Genomic DNA, 20,601 nt, shown 5'->3' with positions numbered 1-20,601 from the left:
CGCATATTCAACACAACCGCATGTCTCTACTGGTGCGCACCAAATTCACCACACTAAACACTCCAGCAACATTACGGTGCCATTGGTAATCCTCACCACCAGTAACACCGTCCAGCCATGAGTGTCACAAGCAGCGCACTGGCCGCTCACTGCCAATTCTATTATACTTTAAGGCGCTGAGCGCGCAGACGACCAACATAATTGCCGATTTACCATTGCCGAAGGCTTGACAGTTAGCTCTCGGCTACTCGCTACATGCACTTCGTGCTGTCAGCTGCCGCTGTGGCCACCACTGTCACTTGCCATATGCGCCGCACCAGCCGTATGCTGTGTGTGCTCGTATATAACAGTGTCTAGCGGCTGCGTTGAGTTTAGTCTTCGTGTTATATTCGCTATGTGCGGTCGTAAAAAGGGGTACCGCAATGACGGCCGACCCTAACAAACAAAAGTAATAAAAGTGAATTAGTCAAAAAAATATATAGTAAATAGCAAAAGAAAATTCGCTTGCAACAGCGTGTGGCGTGTGACGTGCGGTGCGTCGTGTATGTTGCAAAGATCAAGAATCGCAGTATCTCTATAACATAACGGTAAATAAGTAGCAAGCTGAAAGTGTGTACGCATGTAATTTAAGGCACTCAGTGATTTGCTAGTTGCTGCTGTCTGTCGCAATTGTGTTGGAATTTGTTTTCGCATTTTTCGGTGGCATGCTGTTGCTGCCACAGCAGCAGTTGCGTTCTTGTTATTATTGTGCGAACGCTTCGGTTTCGTATACAGCTAGCAAGCAATTTCGCGTCGAATTTTCGTCGTGCTATAATACTTAAATATATACACAAACCCACACACACGCACACACATAAGCGCAGCCAAGCGAAATTACTATGCAACGTGAGCGCATCAAAGTGCAGGTGTGTCTGTGTGTGTGCAAGTATTTGCATTTCATTTTCGGCCAAATCGGGATACACTCCAATGCTCCACTTTCGTAAGGCGTACAGCAAAAAAACCAACAATAACAACACAACAAAACACGAGCGTGCAGTGCAAATCAGTAAAGCAAAATTTTGATAAAGCAGTGGCAGCAGCAATGCAAAAATCACATGTAGACGTTGTGCAAAAAATCGAAATGCAAGCAAAAGTGTAAATTCTATGCAACAGCGGTGAGGTTGCAACGACTGCAAGTGTAGAAACTGCATTGTGCCACACACATTGTGGCACATCTCCGACACCCGGCACACAACGCCAACAAGCGCGTCGCTGTTTCGTTTATGCGATTCGTGTGCGGCGATTCGTAAGTTCACATGTTTGGTGTTCGTGCAACTATTTGTGGCATTTAAAGTTTCTGATTCGCTAAATTCCACGTTTCGCTGTTGGTCGCGCGTTTGCATTTGCGTTAACGGTGTGCTCCGACTTTTGTGATATTTTTCTTGCAATCGTGTGTGAAAATATAAATATACATACATACATACATACAGTACATCGGTGCGGCAACAACTCAAGCTGCAGGAAAAAATCAAAATCTTTGGCGCAGTCAGTGAAAAAAGTATGTTGCAACTCCTTAATGTGTACATAAAAATTATTGGAAACGTTGTGTAGTCTTAACTAGTGCAGCAATACTGTTTATTGTTAGATTGTTGTTATATTTTTGTTTGTGGAACCTATTTACGCTGTTGTTTTTCGTAGGCTGCATAAACCACTTTAGTGCCTGATAATGAAAATCTCTGTATTTGCTGTAATAATACAAAAATGTTGCTAGAAATAACTTGTCATTATTCCCAAACTAGTAGTATACCCTTCACAGGTGCAGAATACCCTTCACAGTTGCATTTATTATAGCACAAAAGGGTATAAAAATATCTTTATGCTGATTTTGCAGGATCAGTTTGTATGACAGCTATAAGCTAGAGTGGTCCGATCTGAGCGTTGCAAACGGAGATTGTAGTGTTGCTTTGTAAAATGAAATGTGCCAACTTTCGTGGAGATATCTCGACAAATGAAAAAGTTTTCCTTACAAAAACGTAAGTTCGAGCGGTCAGTTTACATGGCAGCTCTATGCTATAATGTTGCGATGAAAAAAAAAAATTTGAAAAGTTTGTAGCATTACTTTAAAGAAAGATTCGTGTCGAATTTCGTTAAGATAGCTCCTCATATACAAAAGTTTTCCATATAAGCACTCGCTTAAATTGGTTCAGTTCGTATGGCAGCTATATGCTATAGTAATCCGATCTGAACAATTTCTTCAAAGATTATACCGTTGCCTGAGAAAATAAGCTATACTTAATTTTATGAGGATAGCTCGACAAATGAAAAAGTTTTCTCTACAAGGACATGATTTCGGTCGTTCAGTTTGTATGGAGCTATAAGCTATATCAGTCCGATATATACAATTTCGTCAAATAAACAGCTTCTTGGGAAGAAAAGACAGTGTGGAAAATGTCAAACCTATAACTCAAAAACTGAGAGATTAGTTCACATACATATATACAGACAGACGGGCGGATATACCGAAGGACATCATGGCTTCAATCAGCTCAGCTCGTCATGCTGATCATTTATGTATTTTATATGGTCTGCGATTTTTCCTTCTGGTTATCACAACCTGCTTTGCACCCCTGTTCAGGGTATCCTTCTGTGTGGTACAACCTCCATTGCAAACGTGATATCGTTCAGGGTATAAAAATTACAAAAGAACTTTGTCACGCTTGCGTTTACCGCTCCGTAGCAAATTTCAAACTAAACAATCTCTTTTATAAGAATTTGCCGCCTCCGCTAGCTCATCAGCCGATCACATCACCTCCATCGCACCCAGCAAGCGCCTGGACTTATTCAGTTGTTTAGAGTGCTGGACCTTTGTGACCATATGTGATATAGGAGAGGGCATAATAGACCATAGGTCGCAGGGCAAAACGTCAATTATTTTCTATCTATCTTCTAGCTCATCAGTGACGAGTTCATTTAATTCGGTTGCCTTAGACTGTAGTGTGGAGGTTTCACGACAGCTTCCCCCAATTACCAATTTTTACTTTTTAACAAAGCTCAATTGTTTCCAACCCCTTCCTTAAGAATTATTATTTAAACCAGCTGACTATCTGTACGAACGCAAGTCTTTATACATATTTTAACCTCGGAAAAATGCTATGCCACTATCCAAATCCCATACTTTAAAGACTTCCAATTTGATCGGATAAAAATCAGTGTTTGGTCCGGTTCTAGATTTATCGATTAGACATGATTTACAAACAATCATCTTGTACCAATTAGTAATCTCCAGATCCAGATCACTTTGTACCAAATTTCTCGAATAAAAATTTTGTTTTTTAGTGGTCCCCTAAGTAACAAGCTTGGAAAGTATTACGAAAAGTATCCTCTTGTGCTTTCAAACGCTTTAGTGGTATTCTATTGACTAATATTTAACGTTAAGTCCAAAAAATGCAATTAAAAATCACATTTTTATATTCTGTCATTTTGCAGTCGGATTGGTTTTGTTTAATGAAAGTCGTTCTCAAATGAAAGATATATTATTATAGACACCAAGAAAGTAAAGCTAATTATTCAAGAACTATCAACTCGTTCATTCATCAAAATTTCTTCAGGAATGTTAGCTGCCGCTACAACAACAAAAACAATAAAATAGATGCGGTTCCTTCACACTTATTTTAGACAATAAATCATTGTTAGCTTCAGAAAATACTAACTAAAATCACAAAGGTAAGACAACCGGAGGAACTTGTGTATATGCTTGTACCTGCTGTAAGGTATACTGGGGCAAGTTCAGCCCAATGTTGAGTTTCGATTCAGTAGCATTCTTCTGGTTACGCGATTAAAGCTGAGTTTAGGGAGCATTAATTGTGTAAAATTTTGTTTCGTTTGCTTAGTATTAAAATTGGTTTGATGCTTTACAGCAAAGTCTAGTATATTTATTGATAGCTTCCAAATGTCTTTCAATGTAAAATGGGAGTGCTTCACTCTTCAATATCGCTAATTTTTTAACTGTGCAAGAATAAAATAAAGGAATTATTATTAATAAAATTTGTTGGAATAACTCTTACGATATGAAATTTCACTTCAAAATGAACGCTGTCACGCCTATTGGCCGCAAGCGATTTTGAACATGTCCATTTTTAGGCCTATTATGGGTTTCTGTTGTTAAATTTGCGCCTGCGGTTTTCTGAAGCAATCACAATTTTGTTAGCATCGAATATAACTGCCATATTACAGATGGGCGTTACCGTTTTTTCAGACACTTGAAAGTGAGCAAGAGTCCTCCGGCTGTATTAATTTTTATTTTTGTATAGTATTAAACTTTTTTTTCGACGAACCACAGCGTTCTAATAGCAATGTTTAGTTAACCAATCACACTGCCAATAATGTAACGAATAACAGTGAGAAATAGACAGAACTACTCCACTTAGTCCACTAAGAAAAACCGATTCAGTTAAGTGAATACCGTGTACCATAGTTTTTAGTGGAAAAAGTCACTGAAATATTTACAGAAGCTAGTAAATCAATATAGCTGACTTCTTTATTGGCATAGACATTGCTTACAAGGTTATAGCCGAAATAGCTGACTTAGGCATCTCATTTTAGACCCAACAACCGAATGGTAATCAGAAACTTTGATAACTTTAATGAACTGAGAACCGCTGAGTTATTATGAAATAGTTTGGGTATTACTTTCAAGCGCTACAGATAAGGTTGGGAAATTTATTTACGTTTACGTTTACATTTACTTAAGCATAGTAAAATTCTTTTTCTTTGAGACACATTTACTCTGGCATATAGTATTCTAGCGACACTGCGCGAAAAGTGGAGTTCATTTTTAATACATTTTATACTCAATAAACATGACCTTTAAAAGAGTTGATTTAGCTTAGTGTCAATCTAAAGAGGAATTTGGCACGATAGACCTAAAGTCGCGGTGCAATCCTCTTCTATCTATCTAAAGCGGAATATGCCGTGTTAAAATTTATGCAAATTCAAACTAAAGCACTTTGGTGACTGAATTTTGCTGATCTATAATTTTTCATTCAAGCGTATTGACTTTGTGAGTACCTTAAGGAATGAAAAATATTTATATTTTAGTTATTTTTTGCCCGTTTGTTGTTTTCTTTTAATGTTTTCTTGCTATTGTAATGATTTATGACAAGGCTTTATGCGGCATTTTCTGTGTACAAGGCGTTTTAATAATACGTTGCCTACATTTAGGCGGACTGAGTATTTCAGCGCTGTCATAAGCCAGTTACTTAGTGTTAACAGCTGTTGGCGTTTATTATAAATGTGATAATGGAAATATTTCAGAACCTTTTTTGTTATTAGATATATATATATATATTTCTTTTTTTGTTTTCTTTACATTTACTTTGTTTTAGTGTTATGGGAAGTGTGTAGCATATGACTTATTTGACAAAAGGCTTCGAAACTAACAAAATAAACAATAAATGAGCTAACCACAAAAACTATTTTTTTTAATTAATCGGTTTTAGTGTAGTTTGAAATGATTTTTAAATAATTATTTAGTTGAAAAAAGTCTTCAAATAAAAAAAGGGTGAAAACAATAATAGAAATATGTGAGCTATCAAACAATTTTTTGTTTTTACAATTGGTTCTAGTGCAATAAGAGTGCTTGTTAAATAATATTTTGGTTGGTAAAAGGCTACAAAAAATTTTACTCGAAATAAAATAAATTAAAAATAATGAGTAAGCTATCAAAAAGCAAAAAAAAATATTATAATAATAAAAATATTATAAAAATATCTTTTAAAAATTAGCTATATCTCTTTTTAAATATTTTTTTATATAATATAAAAAATAAAAAAAAAATATGTGAGCTAACCAAAAAAGTGTTTTTCTCTACAGTTGGTTGGTTCTAGTGTAAGAGTGTTTTTTAAATACGATTTTCTTTGACAAAAGCTTCAAGAAAATATTTTTAAAAATAAAATAAATTAAAATATGGAATGGAAATAAAATAAATTGAAAAAAAAATTGTGTTAATAACAAAAAAAATATTTACTGCGCTTTTTTTTATTAATTAGTTTTTATATAACTTTTAAATATTTTTTATTAATTATTATAAATAAAAAAGTAAACAGTATAACGGAAAATGTGTGAGCTATCCAAAAAAAAAATGTTTTCTTTTTATAGAACCAACCAATTGAATTTTTAAATATTATTTTAGTTGACAAAAGGCTTCAAAAATAAATTTTTGAAAAAAACAATAGAAATGAAAATATTATGAGAGCTATAAAAAAATACAAAAATTTTGTAAATAACAAAAACATTATTACGCTTAACTTTTGTTAAATAATTAGCTTGTTATTATATCGTTTGTTTTATTATTTTTTATAACTATGATATTTAAAATAAAATGAGAAATATAATTGAAAATATGTGAGCTATTTAAAAAAAAAAATTATATTTTTTTACAATTGGTTGATTTTAGAAAAAAAAATAAAATTGAAAATAGTAAGTGAGCTATAAAAAAAATGTTGTTAATAACAAACAAAAAAAATTCTGCAATAGTAATATTTTTTTGTTTTTTGTAATTGGTTGGTTTTGTAATAATTTTTTTTTAACAGCATTTTTTAAAATATTTTTTAATAAATATTTTATTTTTTTTGTAATAAATTGTGCAATAATTGTTTTTATTATTTTTAAAAAAATTTTGAAAACTTAAAAAGCAAAAAAAAAAATTTTATAATTTTAATATTTTTTTTTTGTTATTATATGCTTATTTTATTTCTTATTTTACTAAACATATTTCAACGAAAAAATTAAATGTAACAACCAAAACCGACAACTAAAAATTTTTGTTTCAAAATTAAATGTTGTGTTTGCAATTAGCAATGTTTTAGGCTAAGCTTTTGGCGATATCGAGATCCAAGCAATTTTAGTAGTGAAAATATAAATAAATAAAAATCACTTCCATTCCTATAATATTGAAAACTACCCATAAAAGGAAAGGGAAAAATAAAATTGATAACTGTTTTAATCTCAATATTTTTCAGTTAGCTTGTTAGGCTAATATTAATAACTAGATATGACTAGATCAGCAAAAATTTTTTTTCCGTGAACAAAATTTCGAAGCGTTGACTACTATCTTAGTACAAAAATTAAATTAATTTAGCATTATACATATATAATTTTTATTTTTTTATTATATTTTTTTCAAGTGTAAACTCTAATGTGGCCGCGGCAGTTGAAAAGCATGTGAAGTTTGCCAACACAAGCACTACAAAAATTCAAATCGCTTGCCTTAAGTGCAGCAACAGCAAGTGTCTAAAGCCGACAAACAATTTTAAGCGCATGAATTTACAATTAAATTCAAAATATATGTGACATGGCGTGCTTCAAAACTGTCTGACCTTCACTTGCAACGCAATTTAGTGCGCAAGCCACCTGCAACATGCTAAATTTCGTTGCGGGTTTGCTTGGCAAGCTGCCTTGCTTCTAAAACGCTGCGTGTATTTTGTGCTTTGAAACAAGAATTTGTTTATTTTAAACCCGAAATACCAGCGACGTTTATCTGGGTGGCGTGTTTGCCATCTAAATTATGTGTACGTGTGTTTATTTTAACTGTTTACATGGCTTGTGGATAAAGTAAGCGTCCTCGGCGCTTGAGTGGGAGTGTGTGCGGTATGTGCGCTTTGGCTGATATTTGTTGTTGTTGTTGTGGGGGGTCACATCAGAAGACAAGTTTATGTGCGTATGCTTTAAGCGTGTAATCTGTTTCATTATTTTCGTTTACGCTATTTTGCGGCATCCTTTCCCGTTTACCACACGGCAATGGCAACATCCTTATGCAGCTGGCACACACTCACAAACACATGCATTTGTATGTACACTACGCAACTGTAGTGGTAGTGGTAGTCAACGCCAGCGTTGTCGTCGTCGTCTGACTTGAGTCTCGCTTGTATTGTCTGTAAATTGTTTGCCGTTTTTATTCAATTTTCCTCTCGTTTCACATTTTTCTTTCCACCAGCCGTGCGCCTAGTACGCCAGCAAACCAAGCAACGGTATTTGGCACAATACCGCCAACACTGGCGGGCAGCTAACAGCTGTGGCACCCATGTAAGCCTCCACGCCTCCCTACCAACACCGTTGTCGGCGTTGTTGCACCATCCGCCGTCCACATGCCACCTAGCATTCTGCTATCGTAGTATTTTCTTCGTTCTATTGCCTTATCTCGGCCGCACAATGCCAGCATCGCTGTGAAAATACACAAAGAACATACATAAATATGTACCGTTATATAATTGTAGTTACGTAGCAGTGGAGTTGCGTCTATGCTTGAATTTTTAAGTGGCATTTCGTGTATCATTACACAGCCGCTGCCTGAAATTCTGCAGTCGGCAAGTGGGCAGCAGTCGTCGTGTGTACCGTTGCGCTGCGCTCTCTCTCATCCTATTTGGCTGCCGAATCGGCTTTGTTGTGCTAAGGATAGTCGTTCTGGCGGATGTGCTTGAGGCTACCATGCGCGACGCGTAGTGTGTGTTCAGCGGCTTCAATATGTATTCTATTTGTTTTACAGTTCTCTCTGTTTCAGTTTTTTTTCCTGCTTCTTGCTCTTCTTCGGCTCGGTAAATTAACATGTGGAGTCGTGCCATCAGCACTGTTGCCTGCTTATGTGGCCTAGCGCGCACTTTGCGCCGACATTTCATTGTGCCACTACGGTCTACGGTGCCCTTAACTTCGCCTCCGCGCAGTCAACGACTGCCACTCAGCTTCAGTTTTTATTTAAATTGTAATTGAAATTGCTCTGTGTTTGCGGTTTGTTCCGTTGACGAGTTCCGTTATTCGTTTTCATTACATTTTTTGTTGTTGTTGTGTTTTTATACGGTAATAAGCTGCCGTTGTTATTATTATTTTAAATTTTATTAGCGTTGTTGTTGTTTAGCTCGGCTTCACTCAGTGCAGTACGATTACAGTTCAATTATATTTGCTGTCATCTTTAATTATATGGAGTTATTTCAATGTAATCATATACAAGTACATATATTACCAGTGCATTTTTAATATTTGCAACATAGCAAATATTTGATCCTATAATTACTATTTAATATTACTATAATTGTAATTCCCAAATTTTGATTACTGCACAAATAGTTATCGTATTTTCGTTTAGTTGCAATTACTTTAATTAAAATCTAAAAAAGAAAATTAGTTAATAATTGCAGTAATGGTAATCAGGTTATAAGATTACCAATACTTTACGTTTAATCATAAAATTCTGATTGCTGCAAAAGTTGCAATTATTTTAACTAAAATTAAAAAAATCACTTAATTCTCGCAGTAATTATAACCAGATTATAAGATTACCAATACTTTACTTGTAATCAAAAATTATGACTACCTACTGCAAAATTATCGTTTTATTGTTTAGTTGTAATTACTATAATTATAATCAAAACAATTCTGTACTAATACTTGCAGTAATGGTAATCAGATTACAAGACTACCAATACTTTGCTTTTAATCACAAAATTCTAATTACTGCAACAGTATTTTCGTTTAGTTGTAATTACTTTTATTAAAATTAAAAAAAAAATCACTTAATGATCGCAGTAATTGTAATCAGACTACAAGATTATGAATACTTTATTTGTAATCCCAAAGTTCTGATTACGGCAAAATTATCGTATTTTCATTTAGTTGGAATTACTTTAATTAAAAAAAAAAATCAATAAATACACTCAGTAATCGTAATATCGTAATTATTTAAGTTTTAGTAATGTACCGATAATCTTAATTACAAATACGTTACGGGTAGGTAATTGAAATTTTTGTTTTAATTACGTTTTAATACAATAACTACATTACATATGAAATGAATTTAAAAATTATGTTGAATATTACTTTCATTGTAATCACAAACATTACCAATACCATTATATTAATTACAGTTCAGGTAATGTCAAAATTACTACAGCTGCATCACAAAAGTAAACTACATTTTGTAATTGAAAATTTTGTGAACTACTTCAATTAAAATAATTATAGTTATCGAGCTGCTTTTAGTAGTAGTAATGATAGCAAAAATTAGTAATCATGCATTTACGTAAAATTTTCAGTAATCCTTGTAATCATAAACATTACCAGTACTATCATATTTACTACAGCCCAGATAATGCAATAAAATACCACTACTGTAATTATAATTCCTTATAATCATATCCATTACCAGTACTATTATGATTACTACAGTCTAGGAAATGAATTAAAACTAGTATTACTCTAATTATAAAAGTGAACGGAAAATCTGAATCTGAATGATAATGAATCTTCTAATTATTATCCTAATAGCGTTTATTTTAATCCAAACTCTCGTGTCCTTACTGAAGGCTAATTACTTCCACGAAAGTAATTAAAATTGTGGTTAAACTTTTTGTGGTCGTAAACAGCTATTTTTTTCATGCATATCTTGCACATAATATTTTCGGTAATCGTTGTATTATAAATACTACCAGTACCATTATATTTAATTATAATGCAAAATTGTTAGAACTACATTTAGAGTAATCGTAAAAATGCAGTACAGTGTTATGAATCTTTTAACTGTTATACTAAATAGTGATTATTGCAAATATAATTGTTGTCGTTTTGCCAAATTACAATGTCTTCAATCAAAGTAATGAAAATTAAGTGGCCCATTTTAATAATCGTAATTGTTAAATCTTAATCACAATGATCTTCCCGATATTTTTAAAATTAATTGAACTATATTATAGGCCTTATTGTATATAGGTTTACGATTGTTGGAATTGTATTCATATTTGATACCAGTACCATAATAATAATTCAATCGAAATGTTATAAATACTTTTATTGTAATCATTACCATATAGCTGACTGCAAATATTTTAATCGAAAGTGAAGAATTGTAGTGACAAAGACTACTTAAACTCAAAACTACTTTTCATGACTAAGATTACTGAAGTTGTAGTTGCGAAAATTTTTAAATTTCAGTTACTTTGATTGTAATCATTTATAGAATATATAACATATAAGATGTAATTTTTTAAACATAATTACAGTACTTGTAATCTTTAAAGTATATCCTTATAATGAGGATAATCATATTTGTAAAAAGTTAATGGTTAGAATTACAAAAGGCGTAATCCGAAGTAATCAAAATGTAATCGCAAGTCAACAATACAGCTATTGTTTTTTTTAAATAATTGTATTTGAACTGTAATTATAGTTCTTAGTGTATATATGTAGGTTTACGATGATGGGAACAATCATAATAATAATTCAATCGAAATGTTATAAATACTTTTATAGTAATCATTAGCAAATATTTGTTTGCAAATACCTTAAGCGGAATTAAATAGTTATAGTGAAGACTAGGACTATAAACAAAATAATAATTATCACACATAAGATTACTGTTTTTGTAGTTACAAAATTATTTAAATTTAAATTACTTTAATTGTAATTACAAAGTCGTTTAATTACATTTATAGTAATCGTCATACATGAAGCATATTGCTTTAATTACAGCACTAGTAGTAAATAAAGTTCTACATTTAAAATTGCAGTAATTGTAATCCGAAGTAATCGTAAGCCTAAAAGTCCAGCTGGTGCTTTTGTACTTATCAGATTTCAATATACATAACATAACAACTTTTTTCTGCCAATGCATCATCGTGGCATACGATTTGGTATTATTGCGTATGGTTGTTCCTCCACGCTTTTGAGTCCCATATTGCGACTGTAAAGCGCGTTACGACTGCACTGTGCCAAATGAAAATCAAATCGGCTTTGGCAAAGTTTGCGCGGCATTAAATGAAAAAGCTTTTAGAATGCTCAAAATTATAAATTTATTTATGCAAAAAGTTACTAAGCTTGCGGTATGTGCACACACATCACATACATATGTACATATATGTATGTTACACAGGATTTCGTTTCTAGTTGCCGCAAGCGTTACCTACATTTTAAAGTTATACCCGGGGTATCAATGTATATTGGTTGGGTTTTTTATTTTGAAATATTTATTTTGACCTCAGCGTAATGCTGCAAGCTACTACTAGATTACTTGCCGCAAAAATTTGTTATAAAAAATTCTAAATGCTCGTAAACAGTTTTTTTAAATAAAAAATTGTACTTGTTGATTTACTCAGATTTTTATTTACTTTGTTTGAGCAAGGTATATCAGTATATATAGGGTGATTCCTTTCGAAGTTCCCTACTTAGAAAATACAGAAACTTAAAATTTATTGGGAAATGTTTATCATCATTCGAAAGAACATTTCTTGACATTTATTGTTTGAATATTATCTTTCTAATATGTTGGCCGCGGCTATCTCTCAGATGGTCAATACGTCGAGTCCAACTTTCGATAATTCGTTTGAGAATTTCGACTAGTAACTGGCGAATGACACGCGTGATTTTTTGCTCCAAGGCCTGAATCGAAGCGGGATTGTCCGCATAGACTTCAGATATTACATATCCCCACCGGAAAAAGTCTATTGCCGTGATATTAGACAGTCTTGATGGCCAATCAACCGGCTCAATTCGTGAAATTATCTGCTCACCGAAGTGTTCTCTCAATAAGTACATTGATTGATGCTATGATTCGGAAGTAGAGCCGTCCTTCGAGATCATGAGCTTCAATTTCAGGCATCAAATAGTTGGTTATCATGATGCAATAACGGTCGTCATTGACGGTTACGTTCTCACCGTCTTCATTTTTGAAGAAATATAGACCGATGATTCCACCGGTGCTACTTCGGACTGAGTAGGCAATTGAGAAGTAAAGTCCTCTCGCGACGAACAAACACCAAACTCTATAAGTCACTAATTATTCCCGTACTGCTATATGGTGCAGAGGCTTGGACGATGACAACAACTGATGAGTCGACGTTGCGAGTTTTCAAGAGAAAAGTTCTGCGAAAGATTTATGGTCCTTTGCGCGTTGGCGACGGCGAATATCGCATACGATGGAACGATGAGCTGTATGAGATATATGACGACACTGACATAGTTCAGCGAATTAAAAGACAGCGGCTACGCTGGCTAGGTCATGTTGTCCGAATGAACGAAAACACTCCAGCTCTGAAAGTATTCGACGCAGTACCCGCCGGAGGAAGCAGAGGAAGAGGAAGACCTCCACTCCGTTGGAAGGACCAAGTGGAGAAGGATCTGGCTTCGCTTGGAATATCCAATTGGCGCCATGTAGCGAAAAGAAGAAACGACTGGCGTGCTGTTGTTAACTCGGCTATCGCGTAAGCGGTGTCTACGCCAATAAAGAAGAAGTAGATTTCACCGGTCCACAAACCACACCAAACCGATGTTTTTTCTGGATGAAACGGCAGCTCTAGATTCTCTTCAGGTTACTCTTCGTGCTAAATGTGGCATTTTGCATGTTTATCTACGTAGCATAAGTCTCACTCTGATTCCCCCTTAGAGTTTAGTAACTTCGAAGAAGAAAGCTGAGTAAAATAGTAATATTGATAGGACCTCTCGTTGATATGATGCCGGTGGTATTGACATGAAGACTCAGCTAATTTCGGCTACAATAATGATGAAGTGTTATCATATTGATTTGTCATTGACAGAGAACTCATTTTTCTCGATATGCTCAATACATATACATACAAATCAAAATCTCATGGGAATATGTTGTTGAAAATGGATGAAGTGCCATGATTTTGATCCGAAAGTATGCTCATTTTTCTCGTATGCTCAATACATATACATACAAATCAAAACCTCATAAGCTGTTGTTGAAAAGGAACTAAACCGAAAGTATTTTTTTTTTGTAGTCACCATATAGTTAGTGATGTGAGCCAATCAGAGCTAAGTTGCGTTGTCGCTTCTGCTCAATATCAAATCGTGTGGACTTCGAATTACTTCTGCCATAGTAAATATCATAATAAATGTCATCAGCCCTCCGGAGTTGACTTAATACTTGTAGGTTTTTATCTTACTCCGTCCCAGATGAAAAATGGAAACAGAGGCTTTGCCTTGTTGCTAATATTATACAATGTTTTAATATGCAAAATGTATAAACATGAAACCGTTAGCCATATACTGTAAGTAAGTCGCATCTTTTAAGAAAACTCTAAGCTTTCGCCTCTCGATAATTATGCAATACTACATTATATTCTTATCCTATGTCCGGTTTCATCTTTGAAAAATTCAACTTCGGTATTTTTGCTTATGAAACTGCGGCTATAATTTATAGACAACAGACAAAACTTGAAAAGTGGCGAATCGAACAAGCAACTGGTGCAAATCAAGAAGAATGACCACGGAATGAAGGAGTGGATACAGAAAGCCAGCACGGGTACTACTTTATTAAGGAATCCACAATCTATTGCTTTGTATTCAACAGCATTACTTCACTTTCCTTTAAATTTGTAAGTTTTTTGACCATAGAAAGGGCATCACAAACTGGTAGAGCAGAGCGGTGACATATTGAGCAAATAACAAGAAAAAATGTGAACTTCGGTTGCAAGAAAAGCTGTAATAAGCTTCATAGGTGCAAATTGTATGGTATAAAAAAATAAGAAATATTTCTATCTTGATTTTGAACGTCAGGTTTATATGGCGGCTATATGCTATAGTAGTCCGATTTCAAAAATTTCTTGGAAAATTATAGCGATACTTTTGGAAATATTTTAAGTTAAATTTTGTGAAGATATCTTGTCAAATTAAGAAGTTTTTCATAGAAGAACTTAATTTTTATCGTTCGGTTTGTATGGCAGCTATAAGCTATAGTAATCCAATCTGAATAATTCCTTGAAATATTATAGTGTCTTCTCAGAAAATAATCTGTACCAAATTTCATTAAGATATCTCGTCAAACAAAAAAATTTTTCATACAAGAACATGCTTTTGATCGTTCAGTTTATATGACAGCTATATGCTATAGTGTTCCGATATCGCTGGTTTCGACAAATAAGCAGCTATTTGTGAAGAAAACTGCGAGTGAAAATTTTCAGATTGATAGCTGATGATGATAGATGAAAACTGAGGTGTTAAATGTTATTTTCTAACAAACCATGAAGCGTGGCGAATCGAAGAAACAACTGGTATAAATTAAATAGACTGGTATAATGAAAAAAGTACAGACTAGCAAACGGTTTTATCACCCTACTTAAATAAACACTTAATTGGCTGTGATCAGCATGGAAATGTTACATTTCGATGTTGTCTCTAAAAATTATTATTTACAAGAAGTCTCCCTTCAAGCTCATCGCTGCTACAATTAAAGTGGAGAAGACTTAAAACAATTTTTTTTTTAATTTACGCTTAATCTTTTCATTAGTATGTTAAAGCCAAATTTAATTAATTAAATGATTGAAATGCCTTCCGATCCACTTACCAATTACACACACATACTCATACTAAAAACTTTTGCCGCACCCCCTCCACATTTGACTTCCATTAGCTAGAATTTTCCTAATCATGGCGCGTTTGCTTTTCCAATCATGCTTATAGCTTAATCTTCATTAGTGGATTTCCATGTCATTGCCGCTGTAGGAAACTCATTACACCAGCCGTGGCAGGCTGGCACAGCTTGCCCCACCGGCTGCCTGCTTGGCTGCGCATACTTGAAGCAATTACCATTTCACCTAGCCGCCGTGCAACGCTAACTGTTGCTGCCACACACATACACTCACACACACACACACACGCGCTTCCGTCAACAAAGTACTAAAGCCAGGTGGCAGGACCACCAATATACATACACACGGCGGCAACAACATGCCGTTTGGCGCCAGCACAACTGCCGGCTGCTGCGTGCGCTGTTGCCTCTAATTGTTGCATCAGTTTTGGGGCATAATTTCGGCGTTTTATGTAAATTAGTAAACTTAATTTGTACAATTTTGTATTTGAACTCGTCTTGCTCTCACGAAATTGCCTCGTCTCATTGCCGCTAAGTGGCAGTGTGCGTGTGGCTGTGTGTGTGTGTGTCCGTGAGCCTGTGTCTCTATGACAAAAGCGGCAACACAACGCTGTGTGCTGTGTGTTTTTGTGCTGCCATCACTTTGGCAAATTGGCCAGACACCGTTGCTTCTGCCACATCACCTGAGTAACTCTATCGTAAATTTAGGCAATGTACCGTTACTGGCGCGTTCCGCTTAGCATTCGCTACTAAATGAATTCCACTTCATTTTCATATTTTATGCGCAATCACCGCCATTTTGCCGGTTGCCCTCTGCGCTTTGCCACCGCCAACGCCACTGCCACCGCACCGTCCCCCGCATGTCAATGTGCCGTTGGTTGTTGCACGACAAGCGCCGCGTGTTTCCATACAATTTGTTAAACGTTCATCGCGCGCTGTCAGTGTCAAGCTCCCGAAAATAACAAAAACAGCAAAAAACAAAAAAAAAAAAAAAAACAATAACAACAAAAGTGTGCTACAGTCGCGAAAAAGCGCTAACGCATACAAACACCGCTATATATGTGTGTGTGTGTATATATATAATATAGTGTGTGTATGTATATGTGCCCGAAATGGTAAGCTGTATGTGTGTGTGTGTGTGTGTGCGACACTTGGGAACCTGTCAAGTAGCGCTGGCACCATTCGGTGCCGAACGGAAGTTAAAGACTTCCTGGCTTTGTTTCGGTCGCTCCGCTGCCGTAGACGTCGTTGCTCTTGCCGACGGTGCCATTGTAGGTCAGGTTTTATTATTTCTCATTTTGTTTTCAATTGTTCGTGTCGGTATGTATCTCGGTGTGTTTATAGCTTTGGTAAAGCTAACTTGCCACTTGCTGCAATAAGGTGCCACAAAAACTTGCTACAACACACACACACATACATATGAATTTGCAACAAACTGCCAAAACTTGGTAAGCAGTATTTTGGTGAGGTATGCTTATGTGCACTGAAAAACTGACACATAACGGCGGACATATACATATGTATACTCCTATATACATATAAACACTTTTATATACTAAAAAGTGTAAGTAGCGCGAACGCTTTGGTTTGCGCAAAACTTTAACATTTTCAGTCGAATTTATGCTGGTCTTATATTCGCTGAAACTTTATGCAATTTCTGCCTGACACAAACTGGTTCAGCGCGGCAACTGCCACACTTGCATACATATATGCACCTACTTAATTTGAATATAATTTTTTTCTTTTTAAGTTTTAAATATAGCTGTGTGCATGTGTGTGTGTGTTGGTGAATTCACAGTGCCCAAAAATATGCTTAGGCTTCTTCATATATACATAAATATATTTTTGTTTGTACCGATTTTTCTTCTAACAATACATTTCGTAAATGCCTTTATGTATATAAAGTCTATATCGTCACCTAAAATCCAATTTAACGTATTATCAAAACAATTGAAATTGAGTTTTTTATTCCTTACGATGCACGACATCATATTAGATACATGTAGCATTAAATTTTCAGCTTCCGCTGCCTGATATAACCAATATATAACCAATAATATAACCAATGTGTAACCTATAAAATAACCAATGTGTAACTAGTACATAACCAATAATATAACCAATGTGTAACTAGTATATAACAAATAATATAACCAATACATAATCAATATATAACCATTTTATAACCGAAACTCAAAATTTGTTTCAATATGAGTGGTTTCTATTAAATCGTTTTTCCCTCGCCTGTAAACTTATGAAAAGTGATGTTACGTTCTTTTGCATTTTAGGTGACTATATAAACCATATATAAGATAGCAGCGGCTTAGTATGCTTAAAGGAATAAACTCGAATCTTTTTTCAAATTACTAGCTTACAAATTTATCTAAATATATATATTCTACGAATTTATCAAGAATATCAGAATTCTCAATTTCGGTATGTGGAATCTAGAGAAGTGAATCAGCTGATTTCACTAATATTTGAACGCCAATGAAGTTAAATTAAGTGATATTTTCTTCACTAGACATAAACTTAATCCGATTGCTCATCGATTATTGAAATATATATTTTATATGATATTATAATCTAGTCATTGACTGAAACCAATCAACCAACGAAGCGCCAAAGCCATATACATATAGCCAACGAAACATTCTAACCTAATTCAATTACAATATTCCATTGTATACAATGTCAATAGTATACCATAGTATGTATGTATGTATCTACAGACAGATAAAATATATAAAGCGATAGCGTGAAACAATGAATTTAATAATTAATATATGGATCCCATAAAAACATCAGCTAATCATTAATTTTGAGAGCCAATATCGTACAGTCCTTTTCTTCAAATTGTATTAAGATATTTCATAAATACACCAATAACTCAACCGGATGGTTAAAGGGTACTTGCTTTTCTGATTCAAGGTCTAATATGAGACAAATACTATAAGCAAAAAATATTAACACTTTGTTCATAATTTTAAATTGCTTAATTTATTCTTCAAAATCTATGTCGTCCCCCTCAAAGTCATCCCCATTGGCCTCAGTACACTTGTGCCAACGTTTTTTCCAATCCTTGAAACAGTTCTTAAATTAATTTCCGGAATAGCCTTCAATGCGGAGTAACGATTCATATTTAGTGTCTTCTATTGACAAACCGGTTTCCGCGAAGTGATGGTTTGAGTTTGCTGAATAGACAGAAATCACACGGAGCTAAATTTGGCGACTGAGGTACACGATATTGGTTGAAAATTTGGCGAAAAACTAACAAATCACTGCAGTAAGCGAAGGTGCATTATCGTGGTGCAAAGAAAATGAGTTGTCGGCCCATAATTCCGGCCTCTTTTTACGAATAGCTTCGCCCAAATGGCGCATAACACTCAAATAGTATTCCTCGTTGACAGTTTGGCCAGCCGGAAGGAATTCAGAGTGCGCCACACCTTCATTATCGAGGAAAACTGTCAGCATAACACTGATTTTTGACCCGCTGGGGCGTGTTTTTTTCGTCTTTGGCTCACCTTTGTTACGATATTCGGTCGATTGATCGTCTGTTTACAGGTCGTAAGCCTAGATCCAAGACTCATCGCCAGTAATAATAAGTTAGATGACATTCTGTTAGTCGGAAAGCATCGTTGCGCAGACGTTAACGCGACGGTGGTTTTCGAAAAATTTGAGTGATTTTGGAACTAATCGTGTTTTCACTTTTCTAAGGTCCAACTGATATTTCAAAATGAGTTTCACTGATACTTCCGACACTCCAACGATAACAATGAGATCTCTGACTGTTAATCGTCGATTCTAAAGCACCATTTCTTTTATTTTATTGACGTGTTGATCATCAGTTGCTGTTGATGGCCGTCTCGGACGTGGCTTGTCGTCAACGCTTTCTTGAACCTCCTTGAATAATTTGTCCAATCAAAAGTACTTGTTCGCGACCAACAATTATCAACGGTGGCCTTTCACAACTTTCTGAACGTTTCGGCAACAGAAATTTTATTCCGCACACAAAATTTAATGGAACTTTGTTGAATAATTTCACTTATCGCAGAAATCGCTGAATGCACTTTATGTAAAAATTATTTTGTTATGATATTGGCGCAGATATCACTGATAGGCAAATTAACATAGAAAAAAGAATTTCGACGAATGGGATTTTGCGCAAAATTTTATTTAAAAAGTCTTACTATTTTTTGCACACAGTAGTATACATGTGTACACACACACATACACATGGCAATGCGTTTAGCAAGTACGAAAACAATTACGAATGTCTGCACCAACAGCTAAGTGCTAAGTGCACGCGTGAAACCGCAGCCAGCAACGCTGAAAGCATTGTTGCACTTAATCGACCCCAGCCAACTTCAACAACGTGTACCCGCACACCCTAACGCCGCTATGAGCGGCGGCTTGAAGTGTGTAACTTTGCAATTTGTGCAAATTCAGTGCCCAGTGCATGGCAAACTCGAGCTAAAATTGTCGACTGCATTCGCATTCGCATTTGCATTTTATGATTCCACTTGTAGCGGACGCATATTGTTGCACGTTGCATTTAGCGTCATTATGTATAGGTTGTTGGTACCCTGTACGGAATAGCATGCAATTTAGACGGGTGGTGATCAGGGTGATTGACTTTAGACGTTTTGCTAATAAGTTTCAGTCTATTTTGAGAACCATGAAAGGTGGAAATTAAACGAAATAATGTCTTTATGTGAGAAATATAGCCGTTTAAATTTTGTTTAATATTTTAAGCGGTGTACGCCAGCAGTTCTACACTCTTGTAGAAGATTGTACCTTCTTTCTCTATTTAGATCTGCAGCTCGAATTATTTTTCCAGCAGTGGATTGAAGAACTCACATGATCGGGAATCAGCTTGTCTGAAACTTCGTTTGATATCGAAATGCTCGGAGCGGTCCTTCCCGATCCTGATGGAGCTTTTGGTGTTGCTCAACGTCAGTTTACACAGCCGTATTAGTTTTACGGGGATACCAAATTCAGACACCACTGCGTAAAGGCAGCTCCTTCTCGTGCTGTGGAAATCAGCTTTGAAATCGACGAAGAGGTGGTGTGTGTCGATTCTCCTTTCACGGGTCTTTTCCAAGATTTGTTGTCGGGCATAATTTCTTCCGACCATATTTTACAAAGAAGCTGATGCATGCTCCTTATCAGATATGCGCCGCCGTGTTTGAATAGCTCGACCGGCAATCTATCGGTCCCGCCGCTTTGTTGTTCTTTTGAATTCTTCTTTA

General features: G+C 35.1%; 1 protein-coding gene across 1 annotated transcript in view; it reads left to right on the top strand.

The window, feature by feature from the left end:
* The first annotated feature begins 369 nt into the window (after positions 1–369).
* Positions 370–20,601, top strand: part of LOC126752755 (protein O-mannosyl-transferase TMTC2) — a 269,008-nt gene continuing 248,776 nt past the window's right edge. Inside the window, exon 1 of the mRNA XM_050463721.1 lies at positions 370–1,537. The gene's annotated coding sequence lies outside the window, so the exon portion shown is untranslated. The remainder of the gene's footprint in view (positions 1,538–20,601) is intronic.

The sequence above is a fragment of the Bactrocera neohumeralis genome, chromosome 3, assembly GCF_024586455.1.
Source record: "Bactrocera neohumeralis isolate Rockhampton chromosome 3, APGP_CSIRO_Bneo_wtdbg2-racon-allhic-juicebox.fasta_v2, whole genome shotgun sequence".
Classification (NCBI taxonomy): Eukaryota; Metazoa; Arthropoda; class Insecta; order Diptera; family Tephritidae; genus Bactrocera; species Bactrocera neohumeralis.
Note: the sequence above shows the minus strand (reverse complement) of the source record. Positions and strands in the feature narration are given on the sequence as shown.